This window comes from Panthera tigris, chromosome A2, assembly GCF_018350195.1.
Source record: "Panthera tigris isolate Pti1 chromosome A2, P.tigris_Pti1_mat1.1, whole genome shotgun sequence".
Classification (NCBI taxonomy): Eukaryota; Metazoa; Chordata; class Mammalia; order Carnivora; family Felidae; genus Panthera; species Panthera tigris.
The window spans coordinates 54264131-54288305 of record NC_056661.1 but is presented as its reverse complement, the minus strand read 5'-3'; the positions used below and the strand labels follow the sequence as shown (position 1 = coordinate 54288305).

General features: G+C 39.1%; 2 protein-coding genes across 5 annotated transcripts in view; one reads left to right on the top strand and one right to left on the bottom strand.

Moving 5' to 3' along the window:
- Window positions 1-3408, bottom strand: part of TRH (thyrotropin releasing hormone) — a 69473-nt gene extending 66065 nt beyond the window's left edge. The window contains exon 1 of the mRNA XM_015542570.2: window positions 2970-3408. The gene's annotated coding sequence lies outside the window, so the exon portion shown is untranslated. The remainder of the gene's footprint in view (window positions 1-2969) is intronic.
- Window positions 1-24175, top strand: part of TMCC1 (transmembrane and coiled-coil domain family 1) — a 250497-nt gene that overhangs the window by 7081 nt on the left and 219241 nt on the right. Inside the window, exon 2 of one of the 4 annotated variants that reach the window (XM_042979552.1) lies at window positions 1587-1639. The gene's annotated coding sequence lies outside the window, so the exon portion shown is untranslated. Of the gene's footprint in view, window positions 1-1586; window positions 1640-1660; window positions 1676-2076; window positions 2188-18974; window positions 19753-24175 lie in introns of those variants that run through there. The other 3 variants (XM_042979553.1, XM_042979550.1, XM_042979551.1) reach the window with 3 other exon arrangements.

Below are 24175 nucleotides of genomic sequence, written 5' to 3'. Positions count from 1 at the left end.
GAGTGGGAGATACAGGCTTCCAGTTACTGTTTTACACGAGAAATTAATGTAAGAAGGGAGTTCCTGTATTGGCCAGGGTGACTGATCCTGATTACCAAGGGGGAAATGTAATTGCTACTACACAATGGAGATGTATTAACAATAGTTAACTCTATATTGCAGTATTAAGTTACAGGATGTCAAAAGTGGAAAGGGAACAGCACCTAAGGACTTTGTATTCTCTTTTAGGGAAAGATATATGTTTTCAGTTGTATGCAGGTTAGTTGTAGCATGTTAGGGGGAAGTATGGCCTTGTTGTCTTTATTTGGAGCTTAAGTACATTTAAAGAAATGTGTAGGAGTGGGATTGCTGGGTCATCAGACTTTTTAATTCTAGCTATTCTAATGAGAGTGTAGTGGGAGATCATGGTGGTTTTAATTAGCAAATTCCTGGATGAATAAAGATGTGGAGCATCTTTTTATTGTTTATTGTTGTTTTTTTCCTTTGGTGAAATGTTTACTAAAACCTTTGCTTATTGTTTAATTGGGTTGTTTATTGTCTTTTTATTACTCAGTTATAAGAGTTCTTTATTCGGGATACAAGTCTATTGTCAGATATATTGTATTGCAAATTCTCCCTCCCATCTGTCGCTTGCCTTTTCATTTTCTTAATGGTGTCTTTCAAAGAATAAAGATTTTTTAATTTGATGAAGTTCAAATTACGAACTATTTCTTTTTGTGCCCTAAGAAATCTTTGCCTATCTTGAGACCGCTAAAGATTTTTTTTTGTTTTCTTCTAGAAATTTACTTGTAGTTTTAGCTTTCATGTTTATAATCCATTTTTAGTTTCCTCTGGGGCCTCCTTCAGTGCTCCTGAGATCTATAAATGCATCCCTCCATCTAAGATAAACTTGCCACCTCTCTGGCCTTCATTCTTCATCCAAACTATCATCAAGCCCTGTGCCTAGGAGGTGCTCTTCTCTACCACCACCAGTTTACCTTGCCTTGACTGTTACAGCAGCCTAACTGGCCCCTCTGTCCCAACTCTGAGCCCCCTCCAGAAGTGATGATTTTAAAATAGAAATGATGAAAAATCCTCAATGGCTTCCCCAGATTCTCAAATCCTTGCCCCAATTATTGTATACATCTTTCCGCGCTCAACTCCACATTCAGCGGTCTTTCAGCACACCATTCTGGCCATGCCAAGTTCTCACGTGTTGTACCTTGTTAACTCCTTTCAAGTCAGCCTTTGGATTCCAGCCTGCATATCCTTGACTAAATTCCTACCCCACCCTCCCAGGTTTTAACACCACGTACCTCCCGGAAGAGATCTTACTAATTACAAATTGTAACGTTTTGTGATTCTCCCTTTAACGTTGTCCTTCTTCACCAGACCTAATTTCGTGTGGCTAGGGACTCTTTTATTTCCATAATGTACCCCCTGCAAGTGGAACAGGGCCTACCACACGGAAGCCTCAATACATAAGTGATGAACAAATAAATGAATTAGAAAAATGGAATAATAAAGGCATAGGCTGATGGCTGCTTGTGGTCCCTTCAGTGGTATTACCAGACGGCATATATTAACAGTCTCGGTCTTTTTCCCAGCAGCGGACGAAAACCTGCTAGATCGGAGAAGGGAGGAAGGCATTTCAATCAAGGTAGGAAGAACAGGTGTGTGATCCGGCACGGCGGCTGTAAGTCTGCTCAAGCCTGTGTAGCTCTGGGCCCTCGCTCCCTAGAAAAAGGGGTCAGACCAGAGGGCCTTAGTTTCTAGACCTTACACCCGGAGGAACCCATCCGGACCAGCACAGGATCACCTGCCAAGGTTCTGCTCTCCGGCCCAGCAACCGCGTGGGTGGGAGGGCGGGGCCACGCCTTCCGGGGGCCGTCCCCGCCCCTTGCAGCGTGCGCGCGCCCGTCGCCGCCTCGCGCTTGCGCGGCCAGCTGGGGGCGGAGGTTGTGGGCGGTGGCGGCGGGCGCGCGCGCTCTCGCCCCCTCGCGCCGGTTCGCGCTCCCGCGCCGGGGCTGAGGAGGCTGTGGCGGCTGCAGCGGCGGCTGCGGCGGCTGAGGCGGCACGGGGGGAGGGCCGGGAGGGGGGTGGTTGGGGGGGATGGACCGAGCGAGGCGGCCGCAGCGGCAGGAGCCGGCGCTTGAGCTCGAGCCACGGCGCTGGCGGAGACGCCGGCTGCCCCTCCCCTCCGCACCGGTGAGTGAGTGCTCCCGCCCCGGACGCTGGCGGCGGCCGCGGCCCCTCACGGCCCTTCCGCCGCGGGTGTGGAGAGTCGTGAGGGGAGCGTGGCCCAGAGGCGCGGCCGACGCGGGCCCGGCCTCCCGCTCGCGGCCTGGCGCGGCTCGGACCCTCGGTCGCCTCCGTTCGGGGCTGGAGCTCCGGGCCTAAGACTCGTCCTCCAGCATCCCGCCGGGCCTTTTTCCTTCCCAGCTCGTTCCGCTGTCACTTCGACCCTGGGGCTTCCCTCCCCACCCCCTCTCTTCGCTCCCCTTTCCAGCCCCCTCCCCCCTTTCCAGCCCCCACCTTTCCAGGGCCAAGGGGAGGGAGGAGAGTGTGAGGAGTTGGGCCGAGGCCTGAGGGACTGTTTGGGAGTAGACTCTGGTGGGGGTCTGGGGTCCTATGAGCCCTCGCTCGTCCCGGTGTCCCCAGAAGTTGGCCACTGGGGCCCAGCTGTTGCCACCTGAAACCAGTTTTGCACCTTTTGTTTTGATTTTGAACTTGTCGTTTGGGGGAGGGGGGAGGAGCCCGCTGTACTGGGAAAGGGAGAATAGGTGCTGCAAGGTGGGCCGTGAGACTAGGCTGGCTGGGCTTGGCCTCGGAGTGCCTTTTATTAATCCATTTAGGAAGAGAAAAGGGGGCTCAGTGAGTTGCACCTTCTCTAAAGGGCAGATATCCGTTTATAGCTTGCAAACCCCTGCTTTTTTCATTTTAAGCAAAGGTGTGTGTAGTGTTGGTCCAATTGTTGGTTTGGTTCCTACCTTAACAACATTGATGATGAGGCTCTCCCAGGTGAATCTGCAGCTGAGTTTCTTGAAGCAGCCCACTTGAGCTGTTGGCTGATTTCTCCCTTTTCTTTGATGACACCATCCACGAGTCCTGGTAGATTCTAGTCACCGCTTTTGCAAGTCTGCCTTTTCATCCTGACTTGTCACAGAAGAAAGGAAGAACACACAGTCTAATCCAAAATGGTTGCTATAAGTCTGACATACTCATAGGCATCTCTAGGAAAGGTCTGAATTCCTAAATTAGTTAATTCTAAAAAATAAAAATAAAAATAAAAAAAAAATCCAGGGCTTAAAAAGCATGTAGCTGCTTTACAACCAAACTTTGATATGTTTACGTCTTTTGACCAGTATCTTAAATTTTGGGAGAGATTCGTTAAACCGAATCCTTGTCTTTGAAGTACCTGTGTATAGAAATTGTTGCAAAGCCTGGAGGAAAGAACCTTATGAAAATGTTAATGACAGGATCCCTCAGGGGGTAGGTATGTTGTTTTCCTCCATTTGTAGATTAAAACAGTGAGACCAGAATTGCGAGTAGGTGGTAGTTTTACTAGTGTCCTGTAACACACGATGCTTTTAGGTGGGATTTTAAGGTAACAATACCTTGTCCTCTACCAACAGAATTGGCTTGTATTTTTCTTTTTTTTTTTTTAAATCACACACCCACTCTCTGGCTAGTATAGAAAGATTAAAAAGCTGCTTCTGGTCTGTGGGTGGTAACCTTTTAATTTCTAAAGAGTTTTCAGTTGCTTACAGAATAGATTGCTGATCAGCGTAGGAAAAATTTAGATATTAGAATGTCATTAGCACGTGATTGAGATCTGTTATAATTATGAACATTAAGATTTGGCATAGTGTGGATGTTGTATACTATGTATAGGAAATTAGATTTCTCAGAGGATTTGCATCTTAAGGTAAACAGAGGTGCAGTCCGCTGACAGAATGTTGTTACACCTTCCAGTAGTTGAGGGAATCTTTTATAAGCACAAAAAAACCTATACAATTTGATGAAGAAACCCAATGACCTGGACTAGTTGATGACCACCATTTCTTTAAGCTGTTTGTTCCTTCTCTCCACTGGAATATTTCCCCTTTTCTGCGAGAGTCATATATGCACAAAACCTATAATGGCTAAGGGCTTAAGTTTAAATTCCTCAAAATGACATTTATGAATTCCTCAAAATCACATTTATGATTTATTTCTTCATAGAATATTTATTGAGTCCTTATTTTGTTCCAGAAGTTTTTCTAAATACTGGGCAATGGTGGGGAACAAAATAGACAAAGTCCTTGTTATTGGGCTTTTTTTGGTTTGTGTGAGAATGAGGATAACAAACAAGTAGACAGGATAATTTTGGGTAATGCTGTAAATCAGCAGTTAGCAAACTTTTTCTGTTAAAGACCGGAAAGTATTTTAGGCTTTATGGGCCATACACTTTTTGTTGCAACTACTCAACTCTGTTGTTGTAGTGCAAAGTAGCCACAGACAGTACATAAACAAGTGTTTCTGTGTTCTAATTAAACTTGGTAGGAGTGCCTTGGTGGCTCAGTCGGTTAAGCTTTCCACTAGTGATTTTGGCTCAGGTCAGGATCTCATGGTTCCTGGGATTGAGCCCTGAGTAGGATTCTGAGCTGACAATGTGGAACCTGCTTGGGATTCTCTTTCTCTCCCTCTCTTTTCTGCCCCTCCCTCACCCATGCATGCACATTCTCTCTCTCTCTCAAATAAACAAAAAAACCCAAACAACTTTGTACATTGAAATTTGAATTTCATGTAATTTTCCCATGTCACAAAATATTCTTTTTCATTTTTTTGGGGGGGGAGGTCATATTAAAACATAGGACAAGCTGGATATTGGCCTGTAGGCTCTAGTGTGGCCCTTTATAGAAAAAGTTTGCTGATTCCTGATATCAGCTATGAAGAAGATAAGACAAGATGTGACAAGTGAGTGACTGGTGGGTTGGTGGGGAGGCCTCACTAAGGAGTAGATATTTCATTTGTGGCCTAAAAGATGGACGAATTTTACTGGCAAATGAAACAGCAAGTACAAAGATCTGCAAGTGGAAATGAACTGGTCCTATGTTCCCCAGCATTGAACTTTACATACCATGTCATTCTTGCCTTTGTGACTCTGCTCATTTTGTTTTTAAGTAGGTTGCCCTATTCTGTCAGGTTTTAAAAGTCTACCCATAATAGAATCTAAGACTTGGAAGAGATCTTAACTTCCTACCCGGTTGCTCTCTTCTAAAATGTTCTCAGTGGTTTTTCAGCTTCTGTTTGAAACCTTTGATGATTGTAAATTCATTACTTTGAGATAGCCTATGCCATTTTTGGATAGTTCTAATTGTTAGAATGTTCTTCATGTTGTAATAGGATTCACCCTTTCTACCTTTTTTCCCTGATGCTGCCTTACAGTGACTATGGCGTAAGCCTACAGTGGGTTGCACCTCATTCCCAGGGATCAGTTCTAAAGCCAGGACTTGAAACAAAAATCACATAAAATGAAAACTATATTTGAAAATCCTGTAAATTGCTTAAAAAGTATTGTATACATGTTTTTGTGTATATAGCAATATATAATTCTTGGGCACTTTGCAAACTGAGAGCCACTGTGCATTACTGAAGGAAGGTGCAAGAGGAAATTATTATGTAGATATCCAGGTCTTCAAATAGTTTTGCTTTTTAAAACAGCTGTCAAATCCCTATCAGAGAGTGGTAGATGGTGGCACATTTTAATGTGTTTCTGCTTCCTTGCAGAGTTTATTTTATTGTATTTTTACATTAAGCCTCTTATATTAATGTTTATAAATGTGTTGTGAATATTAAATGAGATAATATATATAGAAGCACCTGGCACATGGTAAGTGGTCAATAAATGTTTGCCAGATTTAAAGTTTTTGCTTCAGTGGGCTCACATGCACACTGTCCTTTGAAAAGTTGCAGAGAAGAACTTGGCCACCTGCTTCCTGTCTTTCCAAATTGGCATTTCCTGTTGTGGCTTTACCAAACAGCTGTCACTCTCTATGTCCTTGAGTGTTGGTCACATTTTACCAGAGGTCAGCTAGTAAGTTAAATGGCTGTATGTTGTAACTCTGTTCTGCCACATGACTCAAAGTATTTGAACACTGCTGTTGTCTCCCATTCAGGTCTTTACTTTTCAGGGCTAAACTTCATGTCTTTCATTTCTTCTAATATTTTTTTAATTTCTTTACCCTCTTGTTGTTCTTATGAGTACACCAGTTTATTGTTGTTTATTTTTACTTTGGTACCCTGAATTACATTTTAAGGTACAAACTCATCTTTCACCTCCTTGATGAAGTCTACCTTCATAATTCTAGACCTTCTCTATATTCCTAATATACTTTTAGCTACACTTCTCAATTTAATATTTTTTAAAATTTATACTTGTTCACAAGCATTTTTCTTCACAGTGAGACAATAAGCTTCTTCAAGGCCAGCACCTTGTTTCATGTATCTTTTGTGTCCTGATGCACTGAGGAAAATTTCAGGCGTGCAGTAGATCATAAGTGTCTGACGTCAGCTCAGGTCAGGATCTCACGGTTTGTGAGTTTGAGCCCCATGTTGTGCTCTGTGCTGTCAGTTCAGAGCCTGGAGCCTGCTTCATATTCTGTGTCTCCCTCTCTCTTTGCCCTTCCCCCGCTTGCACTTTCTCTCTCTCAAAAAAAAAAAACAAAAAAACAAAAAAAACCACACGCAAAAAAACCTTTTAAAATAAACTTTTTTTTAGAAGTGTTATATTTACTTCATTATTGTGAAGATAGTACAGAGAGTTCCTGTCTGTCTAGTTTCTCTTATTAACATATTAGTGTGGTACATTTGTCACAGGTAATGAACCATTATTGATCCATTATTACTAAGTTCTACAGTTTTTCTTTTAATATTCCTTTTTTTGTTCTAGGATCCCATTCAGGATGCCATGTTACATTTAATAGTCTTGTCTCTAGCTCCTCTTGGTTCTGATGATTTCTCAGACTTTCCTTGTTTTTAATGACCTTGGCAATTTTGAAGATAACGGATTAGGTATTTTTGTAGACTGACTCTCCTTTGGAATTTGTGTGATGCTTTTCTAGTGGTTAGACTAATGTACTGTGATTTTGGAAAGACCACAGAGGTAAAGTGTCATTCTCATCACAAACCAGAAGTACGTACTAGTGATATCACTTGCTGGTGTTGATGTTAACTTTGATCACCCAGCTTGAGGTAGTGTTTGTTTTCTCAACTATAAAGTTAACCTTTTTGTTCTTCTTTTTCTATCCATATTCTGGAAGAAAGTTACTGTGTGTAGCCTATACTTAATGAGTGATGAGTTACACTCCACCTCAAGGGTGGAGTATCTACATAAATTTTGTTGCTTCTGTTGTTTGAGCTTTGGGCATTGGGAACTCTTTCACTTGACTTCTGTTTCCCTTCCCTTTGATGTACTCACATGATTATGTGTGAAGGAGCACTTTCTTTCTGGCAACAAAAAATGCTTCAGACTCCTCTTTTATATATCATGTTCTAGTTCCTATAGTCAGCCAATTTTCCGAGGAGCCCTAGTTCCTTTTATGGGGAAATGGTATTAGAAACTAAGATTTGAGTGCGAGATGTGCTAGTAGCTACTTGAGTATTGTTGCTTCTAGGCCATCTGAATGACAGAGAAAGGCGATTCATGTGTATAAATTAAGCTGTTAATATACACATCTATAAGTATTTCTATATGTAACCATTTGTCTCTATACTAAGCTGAACATGAATTCATACAGGTGTTTCCAATTCTAATTCCTTACCACATGGATCATTCTAACCTCCACTATCCATTTACTTAATTCTTCAATTCCAGTATACATTTGAAGTGGTTTCAGAATTTTTTTAATATGTATACCTGTGGGAAATAACTTTATTAACTAGAGCACAGTGCTTATGGATAGTTCCTTTTGCCTTTAGTCTTATAGACTCCACTCATTTCCAGCATTACTTGGTCAGCACCTTATTCCTCCACCTACTTTGGGAGGTTGTTTCATGTTTATAATAGATTTGAATTTTTTTTAATGTTTATTGTTGAGAGAGAGAGAGAGAGAGAGAGAGAGAGAGAGAGAGAGAGAGGCAGAGAGAGAGGGAGACACAATCTCAGTGCTGCAGGCTCTCAGTGCTAACAGCTCAGCCTGATGTGGGGCTTGAACCTCCCAACTGCTAGATCATGATCTGAGCCAAAACAAAGTTAGACGCTTAACCCACTGAACCACCCAGGCACCCCTATAATAGATTTAGATTGTTTTGTCACATTCTGCATTCTATGCTGAGATCCCTTTACCTCTTAGGAGATTATTTTAAAATTTGCACACATTAAGGCTTATTCTCTGTGCTGTGACACAATGGGTTTTGACAAACTTTTAATCTCTTGTGTTAACCATTACAGTATCCTGTAGAATAGTTTCAGTGCTCTAAAAAATTTATCCATCACCTATTCAACTCCCCTGATACCAGCCCCTGGGCAACCATTGATCTGTTTATTGTCTCTACAGTTTTGCCTTTTCTAGAATGTCAATATTTTAAATTTAAAGAAGTATTTTTGAATGATTTTTATGAACACAGCATTTTGTTAAGTAGTGGGAGATACAAGTACTAGACAACCAACACTCAAACTTTTTTTTCCTATTGAGCTAAAAGTCATATAACACAGAATTCATCATTTTAACCATTTAAAATGTACAGTTCAGAGGCTTTTAAGTACATTCACTATGTTGTACAACCACCACTACTATCTAATTCCAGAACAGTTTCATTAACCCAAAAAGAAACCTCATATTCATTAAGCAGTTCCTCTTCCCATCCCCTGGCAATCCCTAGACTGATTTTTGTCCCTATAGGTTTGCCTGTTTTGTATATTTAATTTAAGTGGAATTATATAATGTATGGTCTTTTGTTTTTGGTTTCTCTTATTTAATAATGTTTTTAATATTTATCCATGTTGTAGCATATTTCAGTACTTAATTCCTTTTTTGTGGGTGAATAATCCATTTTATGGACATAACACATTTTCATTTATCAGTTGATGGACATTTGACTTGTTTTCACTTTTTGGCTGTTATGAGTAATGTTGCTCTGAACATTCATGTGTAAGTTTTTGTTTGAACATGTTTTAACTAATGCATTTCTTTTGATAAATTTTATTTTCATATTAAAAGGAAAGTTACCCAATGGCTCATTTGGTGTAAAGTGCTTACAGTGCTACTTTCTCTTGGCATGGTATTCATCAGTGAATAGTGAAATCACATAATTTTCCTGTTGTCTTTACAGAATAAAGATTTTGGTCCTATTGGGGCAACAGTGGGTAGCCTTCCCTAGAATTCTGTTAGAGGAACATCCTGATTTATGTTGTGTACCATTTAGTTATATTTCTGAGTAGCAAGTAGTTGCTCATTGTGAAGCTGGATAATAAGATCTGCTTGTGGTCTAAAGGAATCTCTTGAGTGTATGAATTGTTTTTAACATTATATATTCAGAGGGATAGTAGGCAGGATTCCCATTCTGTAATCTATTTGGCATCAGTGGTATTATAGAGGTTTTATTTTTATTAACCACATTCCCTCTGAGGTTTAGACTATATTAGAGTGGCATTAAATATTAGTGTTTTCTTTTTCCTATTTTAGCACCCAACCCTGATGCTTTGTTTTGCAGTTATTTCTTCAACACCTTTGCTTTGATAAATTCATTTTCCTCAGGAAGACTTGGCAGAAGTGTTCTTTTGCCAGTTTAGGGTAGCCTGACCAATTCATTGAAGTCTAATGTTTTTCATACTTCCTGAAAGCAAGGAACATTGGCTTTGTAAGCTTCTTGGTGACTTTGAGGTTCCGTGAAGACAATGGAATATAGATAAATTATATATTAACCATTATCATACTTTATCCCAAGAGTGTCTTTATAGGCAAGCCCTTCAAAAGTTTGTATAATAGAACACTGGGCTGGAACCAAGAATATTTTAATTTCCCTTGTCTAAAAAGTCACTAATACTGGACAAATAACTTGTGCCTTGGGACAATTTGTTGTAGAAAAGATAATATTGACTTTCTCTACAGGGATGTTGTGTTAGGAAATTAGTTCTATTAATCAAGTACTTTATAAGTACTGTATCTATATTCTGTTTACTATTTCTAATGTTCTTTATTTTTTTGTGTAGTTCCAGATTTCTAGTGTACATTTCCCTCTGAATGAAGGACTTCTTTAGCATTTCTTGTAGTGCAGCTTTGCTGGTGATGAATTTTTTAGCTTTTGTATGTCTGAAGAAGTCTTTAATTTGCCTTGATTTATAGAAGCTATTTTCACTACATATAGAATTCTGGGTTGACAGTATTTTTCTTTAACTATTTTAAAGATGTCTTACTGTCATCTGGCCCACATTGTTTGCAGTGAGAAGTTAGCTATCATTCTTTATGCCTCTGTGCATAATATGTGGTTGTCTTCTTTTGGCTACAGTTTATTTTTCTTTCAGTTTTTAAAATTTCTGGTGTAATACAGGTAACATAAAATTTACCATGTTAACCATTTTTGAGGGTACTGTTCAGTGGTATTAAGTACATTCATATCATTTGTGCAACCATCCAAACCGTCTTTCTCCAGGAGTCTTCATGTTGCAGAACTGAAACTGTACCTATTAAAAAATAACTCTCGGGCGCCTGGGTGGCTCAGTCGGTTAAGCATCTGACTTCAACTCAGGTCATGATCTCAGTTTGTGAGTTCGAGTCCCACATCGGGCTCTGTGCTAACAGCTCAGAGCCTGGAGCCTGCTTCGGATTCTGTGACTTCCTCTCTCTCTGCCCTTTCCCTGCTCACATTCTGTCTGTCTCTCTCTGTCTCAAGAATAAACAAACATTAAAAATAAAAAAAAAATAAATAACTCTCCATTCCAGGTCCCTGGTAACCACCATTCTATTTTCTGTCTGTGATTTTGACTGCTTTGGGTACTTCATAGAAGTGGAATCATACAGTGTTTATCTTTTTGTGACTGGGTTATTACATTTAGCATAATGTTATGAGGGTTCATCCATGTTGTAATATGTGTCAGAAGTTCTTTCCTTTTTAAGGCTGAATATTCCATTGTATGAATAGATGACATTTCACCATCCATTTTTCTGTCAGTAGAAACTTGGGTTGTTTCCACATTAGCTATTATGAATAGAGCTGCTGTGAACATGAGTGTACAAATATCTGTTTGCGATCTTGCTTTTAGTTCTTTTGGGTATGTACCCAGAAGTGGAATTGCTGGATCATATTATAATTATATGTTTAATTTTGAGGAACTGCCATCACAGTGTATTGTTTTACATTCCCACCAACAGTGCATCAGGTGTCCCAGTTTTTCCATATTCTTGCTAGCATTTTTAATAATGAATAAATGAATTAATTTTAAAGTAGGCTCAATGCCCAGCATGAAGCCCAACACAGGTCTGAATTCAGGTCCTTGAAATCAAGACCTAAGCCGAGATCAAGAGTTGGATGCTTAACCAGCTGAGCCACCCAGGTGTCTCAAGTTTTGTGTGTGTGTGTGTGTGTGTGTGTGTGTGTGTGTGTGTGTGTGTGGTTTTTATAGTGGCCATCCTAATGAGCATGAGGTGGTATCTCATTGTGGTTTTGATTTGCATTTCCTTAATAATAAGTTATGTTGAACATTTTCATGTGCTGATTGTCCATTTATATATCTTCTTTGTAAAAATGTCTATTCAGGTCCTTTGTCTATTTTTGAATTTTTTTTTTTTTAATTACAATATATTTTTAAAAATTTTTTACGTTTATTTCTGAGACAGAGCATGAGTGGGGGAGGGGCAGAGAGAGGAGACACAGAATCTGAAACAGGCTCCAGGCTCTGAGCTCTCAGCACAGAGCTCGACGTGGGGCTCGAACCCACAAACTGCGAGATCATGACCTGAGCCGAATTTGGTCACTCAACCGACTAAGCCACCCAGGTGCCCCTGAATTGGGTGGGTGGGTGTGTGCGTGCACGCGCTTGTTGAGTTGTGGGCATCCTTTGTATATTCTTGATATTGATTACTTATTAAGTATATGATTTGCAGATATTTTTCTCCATTCTGTATTCCTCTGGCTGCTTTTAAGATTTTTTTCCCTTATCTCTGGTTTTAAGGAAACTGATTTGGCAGAGTTTTACATTTCTTCATGTTTCTTGAGCTTTTGGATCTGTAGGTTTATAATTTTCGTCAAATTTAGAAAATTTTAGGTATTATTTTTTCAAATCTTCCCCCACCAAGATTCTAATTACACATATATTATTATTAGATTATTAGATTCCTTGAGTTTGTCCCATAGCTCATCGATGCTGTGTCCTTTTTTTCCCCAGTTTCCTTATATTCTGGGTTTCATTTTGGATAATTTCTATTATTATGTCTTTACGTTCCCAAATCTTTTCTTCTGCATTGGGTTATCTACTGTTAATCCCATAAAGTGTATTTCGTTTCAGCCTACTATACTATAATTTGTAGCTTGATAGAAATGCAGTGACATGGCAGGTATCAAGAAATACTGTCTTAATTTGCTGCCAAAATAAAAGATTCCTAATTCTGTAAGCTGTCTAAAGGGTACATAAAGCCACACTATGTGTTAAATTAACTTTGTCTCTTGTTTTCCACATTAACTTTGTTTTTCTGCCAGACCTACCTATGTATTTTTTGCATCTTATTATTATTATTATTTTTTTTTTTGTATTTCTTTCTGACATAGACATCTCTATAATATTTGTTTTATAAGGCACCAGAGTGCCTGGTATGTTTGCCAAACTACCTAATAGTTTTCTGTGTTGGTTTGGTTGTATTATATGACCGTCATCTTGCTATAAAAAGCATGAAATAGATTTTTATATCTTGTTTTACTATACTGCTTATTTAATATTAATCAGAGAGCTGGATTACCTGCTGAAGTGTACCTTTGATTGCAGCTGTCATTGATAATCCCAGTGCCACCTGGGCTTGGCCACTTGTATTACCACCGTGTGATCTTTTAATGTTACTAATACCAACTTAAAAATTTTTTTAGACTGACAACTGGTAACTGTTTGCCAGCCAGTCATTTGCATTTAGTAGTATTTCTCCTTCTCTTGCTCCTCTGTCCCAGCAGGTATTATTCTCTTGAGGACACACCCACAGTTAGCACAGTCTTCAGATGCTGACACTTGGTGAGCAGCTACTCTTAATCACAAGATATAGAAGACACAGTCTCCATCCTTCCAGGTTGGATCTCTATTCATGTGGATTTTCTGTTTCTGTATCTTTTTTAAAAATAACTTTTTGGGAAACACTTTCATCCCCATCTATGCAAAGAAAGGAAAGCTATTGTGTTGGGATTTTGAGGAGTTATGTGTTTTTCCTTTTATTGCAAAACTGCATCACTTAGGCACTCAGACAATAATGACTTAACATTGACTCTTTCCTCTATAGAACTTTGTTCTCATTCATTCACTTGTTACATCTTCCTTTCTCCCATTCTCTTTTTTTAAAGCAATTGTCATAACTTAATAAGAACTTCCTTGATGTGTGATATAGCAGCTCATTTCTTATATTCTTCCTGAATGTCATTGGACTCTGGGTTAGACTTATAAGTAATAGGAATCCATTCGAATTCTTATTCCTCAAGTTGAGATTGTGATTCTGATGAACTGAGTTTGTTCTCATTCTGCAAATACACTGGGAAAGCTTAGTATCTTCAGCATAATATATGGCTGTATGGTTTTGTAGTCTGCTTCAATATCAGTTGCAAGGGGAGGTGTGATATCAGAAAATTGAGAGACTTCAGTCCCAGTTTTGACATTGTTACTGCCATGCTTTGAGTGAGAGTATATTTGTTTTCTCATCTCTAAAGTGAGCTTATCATTACTTGCTTTACACAAGCCTCATGGGATTGTTGAGGGACAGGTGAGAAAATTTGTGTGGAAGACTATTTTACCAGTGTAAAGTCTTGTTACTGTGTTGCAGAGAGCTGTAGACATACTTGTTCTCTTCACTCAAAGATGCAGTTTTTATTTCTGCAGACTTTTTTGATGGTATAGCTCTGTCATGAATCGGATATTTTAAATCTCCATACTTAATGTATGAACAGTAGTGTTTATAGTGACTAATTACATGGTAGGTGCTAAGTAGATTTTATTTATTTTTTATTTTTCTAAAAGATTATTTATTTATTTATTTATTTATTTATTTATTTATTTATTTATTTATTTATTTAGAGCACGTGAGTGGGACAGGGGCAGATAGAAAATCCCAAGCAGACTCTCCACCGACAGCGCAGAACCCGATGAGGGGCTTGAGCTCATGTACCATGAGATTATGACCTGAGTTGAAGTCGGATGCTTAACCGACTGAGCCACCCAAGGCTCCTTGGTGCTAAGTGTATTTTAAAAAGTGGATTTGTTGAATGTGATGCTAAGAAAATGTCAGTTTGTACGGTAAGAAACCACTTTACAGAATCTATTGGATAGTGTTTTGAAGAGAAAGCTCATTTGTTTTATTGTTTTATGCATTTAAAATATTTGTTGAGGGCTTACTGGATTCTGGGTACTGGGGAAGAAAAACAATGTCTGCTTTCATAGAGCTTCTTTTGCGTTTTATATGGGGAGATAGAATAAACAAGATAAGTAACTTCTAATGACAAGTTCTAATGAGAAAAGTACAAGCAAGAGAGAGGAATAGGGCATATCAAGGGGAAGGATTGAGTGGTCGCAAATGACTCACAGAGAAGGGAACATTTGAGTAAAGGTTTGAAAGATGTGAAACAGCAAGTCATGCAGATAAATGAGAGAAGAGCATTCTAGACATAGCAGATGACAAGTACAAAGGTCCTGAGACTGAAGCTTGCCTGGGAAATGGTAAGAATTGGGGAGGGTAGATGCTTATCTTGTGGTGCCTTAGAGAAATACGTTTCAGACTTTACTGTGCATATGGCTTATGTAGGTTGTTTTTGTTAAAATTCAGTTTCTAATTTTGTAGGTTTGAAGTGGGGTTCATTTCTTTTTTTTTTTTTTAATGTTTATTTTTGAGAGAGAGAGAGCATGCTCGAGTGGGGGGAGGGGCATTGAGAGAGGGAGACACAGAATCTAAAGCAGGCCCCAGTCTCTGAGCTATCAACACAGAGCCCCATGCAGGGCTCGAACTCACAAGCTGTGAGATCATGACCTGAGCTGAGGTTGGATGCTTAACTGACTGACCTACCCAGGCTACCCATGGTGGGGATCATTTCTAACAAGCTCCCAGCTACTGCTGGTGCTGTTGGTCCTTTGTAGGTCTTTAGCTTTCATTCTAAGTGAAATTGGAAATCTTTGGAGGGTTTTGGGTAGTGGTTCGACATGATCCAATTTCTATTTTAACATCATGCCTCTGGCTGCTGTATTGGTAATAGGCTGGTGGTGAATGATTGGGCAAGGGTAAAGGAAGGAACACCAGTTAGGAGGCTACTGCTATAATTCAAATGAGAGAAGACGCCAGTTTGCATTGTGGGGTGGCAGTGTATGTGATGACACATGGTCTGATTTTCAAGTAGAGTCAACTAGTTTTACTGATAGATTGGATGTTTTACTGATAGAAAGGAAGGAGTTAAGAACAATTCCAAGGTTTTTGCTCTAAGTTCCTTAAGGACACCATTTATTCAGATGGGGAAGACTGAAGGAGTAACACGTTTGGAAGGAAAGTACAGGAGCTCAGTTTTGGACATATATTATAGATGTTTACTAGACTTGGTAGAGATGTTGAGTAGGTAGCTGGTTTATGAGTCTGGAATTCAAGAGAGAGGATCTGCTGGAGGTGTACCACTGGAGGTTACTGTCAAAAAGATGGTATTTAAGCCAGGGGGCTGGATGAGGTCCAAGGGAGTGAGAAGAGATAGAAGTAAGAAGAGGTTGAAGAACTTAATTAACTCTGGAGTGGACCAGAGTTTAGAGATCTTTGGAGGAAGGTGAGAAGGAACAGTCAAAGGAGACTTAGCACCAGCCAGAGAAATAGGAAGAAACCAGGTGAGAGGGTATCTGGAAGCCAAACAAGGAAAGTGTTTCAAGGAGTAGGGAGTTGTTATTAACTGTTAAATACTAAACAATTAAGATGATGGTTGAGAAATAACCATTTGATTTAGCAATGTGAAAGTTATTGGTAACCTTGGTAAGAATAGTTTCAGTGAGGCAGTGGGGGATAAAAATCTGATTGGAAATGTTGCCTTTCTAATAGCAAAACAGTCCTAAACCCTGATGAGGTTGTATTTAGGTAAAAATCTGCAACTCTAGATAAATGTCTGGGATAGGAGAAGATATAAGATGTTTAAGTACTGTTAGCAACTGGCTTGATTAATTGCTCATTCAAAGTGATACTGAAAAATGTACCTTGAAATCTTTAGGATGTCCTAAACAACTTAGTTCCTGGATTTTTGTTTCATGCCTTCAAGGTTTTAAATCGTTCTTAGCAGTTACGATAGAAAAGAAGAAATATGAGGATTGGTTAGGAAACAATTTGCTCTTAGCTATTCTTATTTCCTAGGTTACAGAGCTGAAAGACACCTTAAATACTAATTGGACTATTGAAAGGGACTGTGAGAACCTCTTCACACTGCTATTTCATAGTAGAAGTTTTCGATCTTTGTAGCATCCTCAACCTGAAGATCTGTGCAAACAACCAAAGTAGACAAGTTAAGCTTAGATATAACTTAGTTTTAGCATTTATGGAAGACCTCTTTTTCTACATTTGTTTATTTAAAAATATTTATCAAATATTTTCATATATGTTTGGTTCTGTTGTAACTGCTTAAGTTGCAGTGCGTTAAGGTTACTGCCTGAGTGGAGCTTATGTCCTAGTTGGAATGAAGTAGCAGATTGGGGCCAAAACTTGTTAGTTGTCTCAGACTAGTACTGATTGTCTTAATGCTGTGCATGCACATGGGAATCACAAAGAAATAAAATGATGGTAAATACATAACATGGAATACTATGCTACTATTAAACAATGACACAAATTACTCTATTTCCAGTAGAATTTAAGCTCCATTGGTTTCCATGGATAGATATAAAGTGTATCACTTAGGATATATTCAACTGTAAATAATAGTAACAGTATCTAAAAGTAACTAAACAATAAAGACTCTTAAGTTGTCTCATATAAATAGAAACAAAGAAATAGGTGGTTCAGGGCTAGTGTGGTTGCTTGGTAATACTTATTAAACCCAGGTTTTCCCCTATCTTAACTCTATTACTTTTAGTATATTGTCTTTTCAGTTTCTCTGCTGTAGCCTCATGGTTGTAGGATGGCTGCCTTAGCACCAAGCAGCACAACTAACTGCGTTCAAAGATGGGTAATGGGCAAAATTTTTTTTTTTCATGTCTGTTTATTTATTTTGAGAGAGAGAAAATGAGAGCGAGTGAGTGGGGGAGGGGCAGAGAGAGAGGGAGAGAGAGAACCACAAGCAGGCACCGTGCTGTCAGTGCAGAGCCCCATGCAGGGCTTGATCTCACAAATTGTGAGATCATGACCTCACCTGAGATCAAGGGTCAGACACTCAACTGACTGAGCCACCTAGGTGCCCTCAAAATATTTTTCTAATGGGAAGGCTTAGTCATTTTAAATAGGGAGAAAATAATTCCCAGAAGTCTTAAACAGTGCTTCATGAACTTTAAGAGTGTGGGTAAGACTGACCTAGGGAATGTGTTAAAATACAAATTCCTGGAATCCACTGACAGAGATTCTGATCCATAGGTTTAGAGTGGGGTCTGAGAATTTGTATCAGTGATGTGCTCCCACGTGATGCAGATGCTGTGGATTTGAGTAGCAACGCCATATGCAATGTCTCCTTACATTTCAGTGAAGGTCATATTGCTTGCTGCCCCTGACCCCTGGAGTGTCTGAGGAAGTGATTATCTGGTAAAGAGAATATGATAGCCATAGTGGGTTTCAACTAATCATCTCTTGGGGTTGGGTACGTTACCACCCTGAACAGATAGGAGTTCAGAAAGAAGGGAGAAATGGCTGTAGGTTGACAGCTAAGTGTCTACTACTTTTGCTATTACAAATGTTGCAGTGAATATCCATGCTCCAAAGAAAAGGTAGGTGTAATTAAAATTTTTATAGATAATTCCAAATTGTGCTCTAAAGAGTTGGAATTAATATATATTCCCATCAGCAATCTGTGGGGTACTTGTTTCCATGTCTTACAAATTAGATATGTTATCAACACTTTGATCTTTGTCACTCTGATAGGTAAAAAATGTTATACAATGGAATATTATTCAACCATAAAAAAGAACAAAATCTTGTCATTTGCAACAACATGGATGGAGCTAGAGAGTATTATGCTAAGTGAAATAAGTCAGAGAAAGACAAATACCATATGATTTCACTCATGTGAAATTTAAGAAACAAATGAGCAAGGGAACAAAAAAGAGACAAACCAAGAAATAAACTCTTAACTATCAAGAATAAATTGATGGTTACCAGAGGAGAGGTGGGTGGAGGGATGAGTGAAATAGATAATGGGAATTAAGGAGGGCACTTGGGATGAGCACTGGGTGATGTATGGAAATGTTGAATCACTGTATTGTACACTTGAAACTAATAAAGTGTACTAATAAAGTGAATGTTAACTGGAATTCAATTTAAAATTAAAAACTTTAATCACACAAATTTACATTGCTCTTTATGAGTGAAGTTGAATTTTATCTTTGTTTTTCTGTGATCTGGTTGTTAATGTTAGACGTTGGTTCTTTTTTCATTGATTGATTGCTTTTTTCCCTTTATGAATTTGTAGGAAATGTGTAATGAAATCAGTGTATTACTGTATGTGTTGCAAATGTCTCTTCCCAGTTTGTTGGTCTTTTAAATCTGGTTTGCTTATTTGTTTGTTATAAAGCACAGTGTGGGGCTGCCTGTGTGGCTCAATCTGTTAAGTGTCCGACTCTTGGTTTTGGCTCAGGTCATGATCTCATCTTTCATGAGTCATGAGATTGAGCCCCATGTTGGGCTCCACGCTGCTTAAGATTCTCTCCTTGTGCTCGCTTGCTGTCTCTCAAAACAGAAAGCACAGTGTGATTATACAGGCTTGTAAGTTCTTCTTTTGCTAAGCATTATAGATCTAGATCTTAAATAATGGTACAATATGCATGCTTACCAAAAATTTTGTAAATGATGCTAAAACTGGGAGTGTTATCTGATGTGTTGTATCAAAGAAAACCAAGGCAATCTAAGCAGGATGAAGTATGAAAGTGATAAGATAGGTGTGATAGAAATGTAAAGTTTACTCTTTAACAGAAATGATCTGCCTAAAACAGATTTTTCATTTGAAAGCCACCATCCTCTAAGGTAGTTAATTGTATAATGTGGTTGTGAAAAGAGGCTAATATTGATGAACATTTATAGATGTACAGTGGTAAATTAAGGGAACTAATAGTCCCTTTGTTCTTGTACCATCTGATTATATGTATTGTGTCCACTTACGGATTTTACACTTCAGTGAGACAGTGATAATCTAAATCGTCCATATGATTATGACCAAGAATAATGAGTTCCCTAGATTCTGTATCTAATGAAGAGCGGTTGAAGAATCAGGAGCTGTTTTGCCACAGAAGATAATACTTGGAAACTTAACTATCTAAATAAATTTAAGAGTTGTTTTAAGCAAAAGGGAGCTGACTGATCATCTCTCTTGCTCCAGAGGACTGACCATGGGTAGAAGGTAATTTGGAGGTGAATTTCATCCCACTATGGAAAAGACCTTTTGCACAATAAGGTATGTCCCATAGTGGAATAGACAAAATTATGAGGTCTCTGTCATTAGAGATATTCAAGTATAGCTTGGATGATTGTGTTTTGGAGATATAAGTGTTCCTGTAAGAGTTTAAACTACATGATCTCTTTCTTGTCCCTCCCAGCTCTTAAGATTTGCTAATCTCTAGACTCTCTTTTTTGTGCTCATATTGGTAACAGAAGGTAGTGAAAAGTCTTATTGACTTTAGTTCCTTGATAATTGGGGAAGAAAAAAATAAAATATTTTCCAACCAGCAAGAGAATACAATGCCAAAAAAGGCAGTTCTTAAAAAGTGTATAAAGTAGAAAACTAGAATACTAGATCTGTATATGGACTGTCAGTATTATGTTTTTGATAGCAATTCTTAAGGCTAGTCTGTCCGCTTGTCTCTCTCCCCTCCCTTCTCCTCTTCCTTCCACATTTCATTTACTGAATTGGGGCAGGTGATTTAACAACAGACTGTGAGATAAGGCTGGGGGGAAGACTTCTTTGCATTCCCTCTCAGGACTCACAGTTGTGTTATGGATACTTATAATAAATTTTCCATAATAGTCTTCTTTTGGGCAAGCTAGGTCTGAAACTGGAGATTGGCATACATACATTCTAGGAGTCCTAGGAATTGCTCGGACTTATGATCAGTTCCTGAGGGCAGCTTTGTTGTGAGGATGTTCAGCAAAGTGGCTGGTGGAGAACTTGCTTGAAGACTGATAAAGCTGGGGGAAGGTTTGGCTCCACAAAGAGTCACAGCATTATTTTGCTCTTTGGCTTTTCTTTACTAGGATGCCTAGGTGCCTAGGATACTGCTTCATGTGAACACCAACAGGTATGGGGCCTGTGCTGTTACTCAAAAACCTCAAGCCTGGCACACACCCTTAAGACTAGCATAATGTTCTTAAGGATTGTTAGAGAGTTTATAATTTTATACTACATTATAAAAAGTAAGGGTTGCCATAGAAGAAGGCAGGGGTTTGTGTTTTATAACTAGATTTAGTACTCTGCTACTTGCTGCGTGCAGTGGGAAATTTAATGATGAGATTCAATTTTCTCATATGTTATCAGGGGCAATATCTATCTTTCAGAATTGCATACATTGGAAATAATTTGACCTAAGGTTAATGCCTGGCACAAAGATGGCAAAAAATTATTATTTTTTTAAAGATTTTATTTTTTTAAGTAGTCTCTACATCTAACATGGGGCTCGAAATCACAACCCCAAGATAGAGTTGCGTGCTCCACCCACTGAACCAGCCAGGCACCCCAGATGGCATAAAATTATTACTAATTATATCAGTAGAAACTGTTCTGACAATATTGCTTAAATTTTGGGGTCTTTTATTCATACATGTGCAGCAAAGTAAGCTGGGAGATGGTATCAACAAATCCACTTATCTTTTTTTTTTTTTTTTAAACTTTATAGAGTGGAATTAACTACTTGTGTAGTGTAGGTTTTTCCATACCACCACCAATTGTCCAATTCTGTGATACCAGTCCAACAATTGAATTCAGTTCTAACACTGTCTACCTGGAGTTAGTGTCAGATCCTTCAAGTTAGAGGGCTCAGTTCCTAAGACTGTCCCCACTTTAGTCACCAGTTGCAAGTCCGGGGCCACCTGTACTCCTTTCCAACTTTGCAAAAAATTCTGGGGTTTCCATGACCTCTCCTTAGATTCAATAATTTGCTGAGATGACTCACAGAACTCAGGAAGAGCACTTTACCTACGCTTATAGGCTTATTATAAAGAGGGCAACTCAGAAACAGTGGAGAGGATGCATTGGGCAAGGTATGGGGAACTTCCCTGCTGTCTCTGGGCACACCACCCTCCCAGTACCTCCATGTGTTCACTTATCCAGAAGCTCTCTAAACCCTGTTGTTCAGGGTTTTTTTAGAAGTTTCTGTTACCTAGGAATGATTGGTTAAATCATTGGCCTTGGTGGTTTACTCTCCCTTTCCCCATATTGGGGGCAGGGCCTGAAAGTTTCAACCCTCTAATCATGTGGATTGTTCCCTCTCACAACCGGTTCCCATCTTTAGCTATGTAAGGGTCCACCAAGAGTCACCTTGTTAGCACAAATTGCTTTGTGGTTAAAAGAGACTTGTTATGAATAACAAGAGTGCTCCTATCACTCTTGAAATTCCAAGGGTTTTAGGAGTTCTGTGCCAGGAATTAGGGACAAAATCCAAATACACTTGAGCCTGGGACAGCATGGGTGTGAACTTATGCAGGTCCACTGATACACAGATTTTTTTGATAAAAACATGACAGTACTATAAATGTATTTTTTCTTATGATTTTCTTAATACTTCCATTTCTCTAGCTTACTGTAAGAATACAGTATATAATGCATATAACAGACAAAATATGTGTTAATCACAGTTCATGTTATTGGTAAGCTTTCCAGTCAATAGTAGGCTGTTAGTGGTTAAGTTCTTAGGGAGTCAAAAGTTAAATGCAGATTTTTGACTGCATGGGATGTTGGTGCCCCTAACCCCCTAGTTGTTCAAGGGTCAACTGTAACTAGGTCTTGTTTTTGAGAACCGAGGGCTGAGTTTCAGAACATCAGTATTGAATTCCCTATAGGTCATTGATATGTTAGTTTATTGAGCCATGGTGCCACCGTTTTGATTCTTGATAATGTAAATAATATTTGTTTTGAGATCCTTAGATGAAAGGTGCTATTGAAACAGCTAACTGCCATATTCCTGAGGGGTCTTTATCAAATTCCAGTATGGTTTCTTTTTCTGCCTGAACTTTTGTCCTCAGATGGCTGTACTCTAATCCTGTGACAGAGCTAATGCTTTAGTGTGATGTGACAAAAGCAGATCATTTGCCAACAGGAATAAGGCTTATTTTTCTTAAACTATTAGGTCATGAAATTTGGGTAGAGATATCTTTTGATGGTCTTACTCTTTTTAACAGTAAACAACAGCCAGGACAGGAAGAGTAAATTGTTTGAAATTCTAAATTCTTTCCTACTTTAAAGATTTTTCCCCCCTCTGCCTGCTTATTTTTAACATATTTTTTAGAAATGTAGACAGTGTCTTCTCCTAATACAGAAATTTCCTTAGAATGTAAGCTTTAATTAATGTTTTAAATATTTTTGAACATCAGTGGGAAGTGTCTTGGTACACAAGAGTGGGCACTGGTCTAATACAGTGCCTCACAGAATTCTCCATGTGTATCAGTCACTCAATAAATACCTTTTCTAGAAGTTAGAAGCCTTGGTTCTAGCCTTTGCTTCCAACTACCTATATGACCTAATTAGAGTCTCATTCCTCATCTTTAAAATTGTTAGAATCTGGGTCTCCAGGGTGGCTCAGTTGTTTAAGCCTTCATTTTCGGCTCAGGTCACGATCTCACGGTTCATGGGTTCGAGCCCCGCATCAGGCTCCCTGCTGCTGGCTCAGAGCCTGGAACCTGCTTTGGATTCTGTGTCTCCCTCTCTCTCTGCCCTTCCCCAACTCATTCTCTCTCTCTCTCTCCTTCCCTCCCTCCCTCCCTCCCTCCCTCCCTCCCTCCCTCCCTCCCTCCCTCTCTCTCTCTCTCAAAAATAAGTAAACATTTAAGAAAATATTTAAAAAGTAAAATAAATTTGGGGTGCCTGGGCGGCTCAGTCGGTTAAGCATCTGACTTTTGATTTTGGCTCAGGTCATGATCTCGAGGTCTGTGAGTTTGAACCCTGAGTCGGGCTCTGTGCTGACAGCACGGAGCCTGCTTGGTATTCTCTCTCCCTCTCTATCTGCCCCTCTCTTGTTCTCTTTCTCTCTCTTGCTCTCAAAATAAATAAAAAAACTTAAAAGTGAAATAAATCTAGATTTAAGTTAGTCTAATATCTGTTAGTAAAATGAAAAAAGAATACATTTTATTTCTGGTATATGGCAATGTGGAGGCACAGGAGGATTAGGAAGCCAAAAAAGTAAGATACAAATTCAGAGCTTCCATTTTGTTAGTAAGTATTCATTGAATGCCAACTGTATCCTCACTATTGATAGGGAATCTCTCTTCAAGAAGCTCGCTTTTTAAAGCAAAAAAATTTTTTAATGTTTATTTTTTGAGAGAGAGAGACAGAGCGTGAGTGGGGAGAGGCAGAGAGGGAGGGAGACACAGAATCTGAAGCAGGCTCCGGGCTCTGAGCTGTCAGCACAGAGCCCCATGTGGGGCTTGAACTCACAAACAATGAGGTCAAGACCTGAGCCAAAGTCAGATGCCTAACCAACTGAGCCATCCAGGCACCCTAAAAGGCTTATTTTTCAATGTAGATAGAGGAAAACATAACTAACTTTTGAAGGCCACTCAATTTATATTATGGAAATTCAAAGAAAGAAGAGAATAGGTGAATGCTGAAATGGTTAAGATATGACCTATGGCCTCTATTTAGATAAATGTTGGAAAAAGGAAATAACACT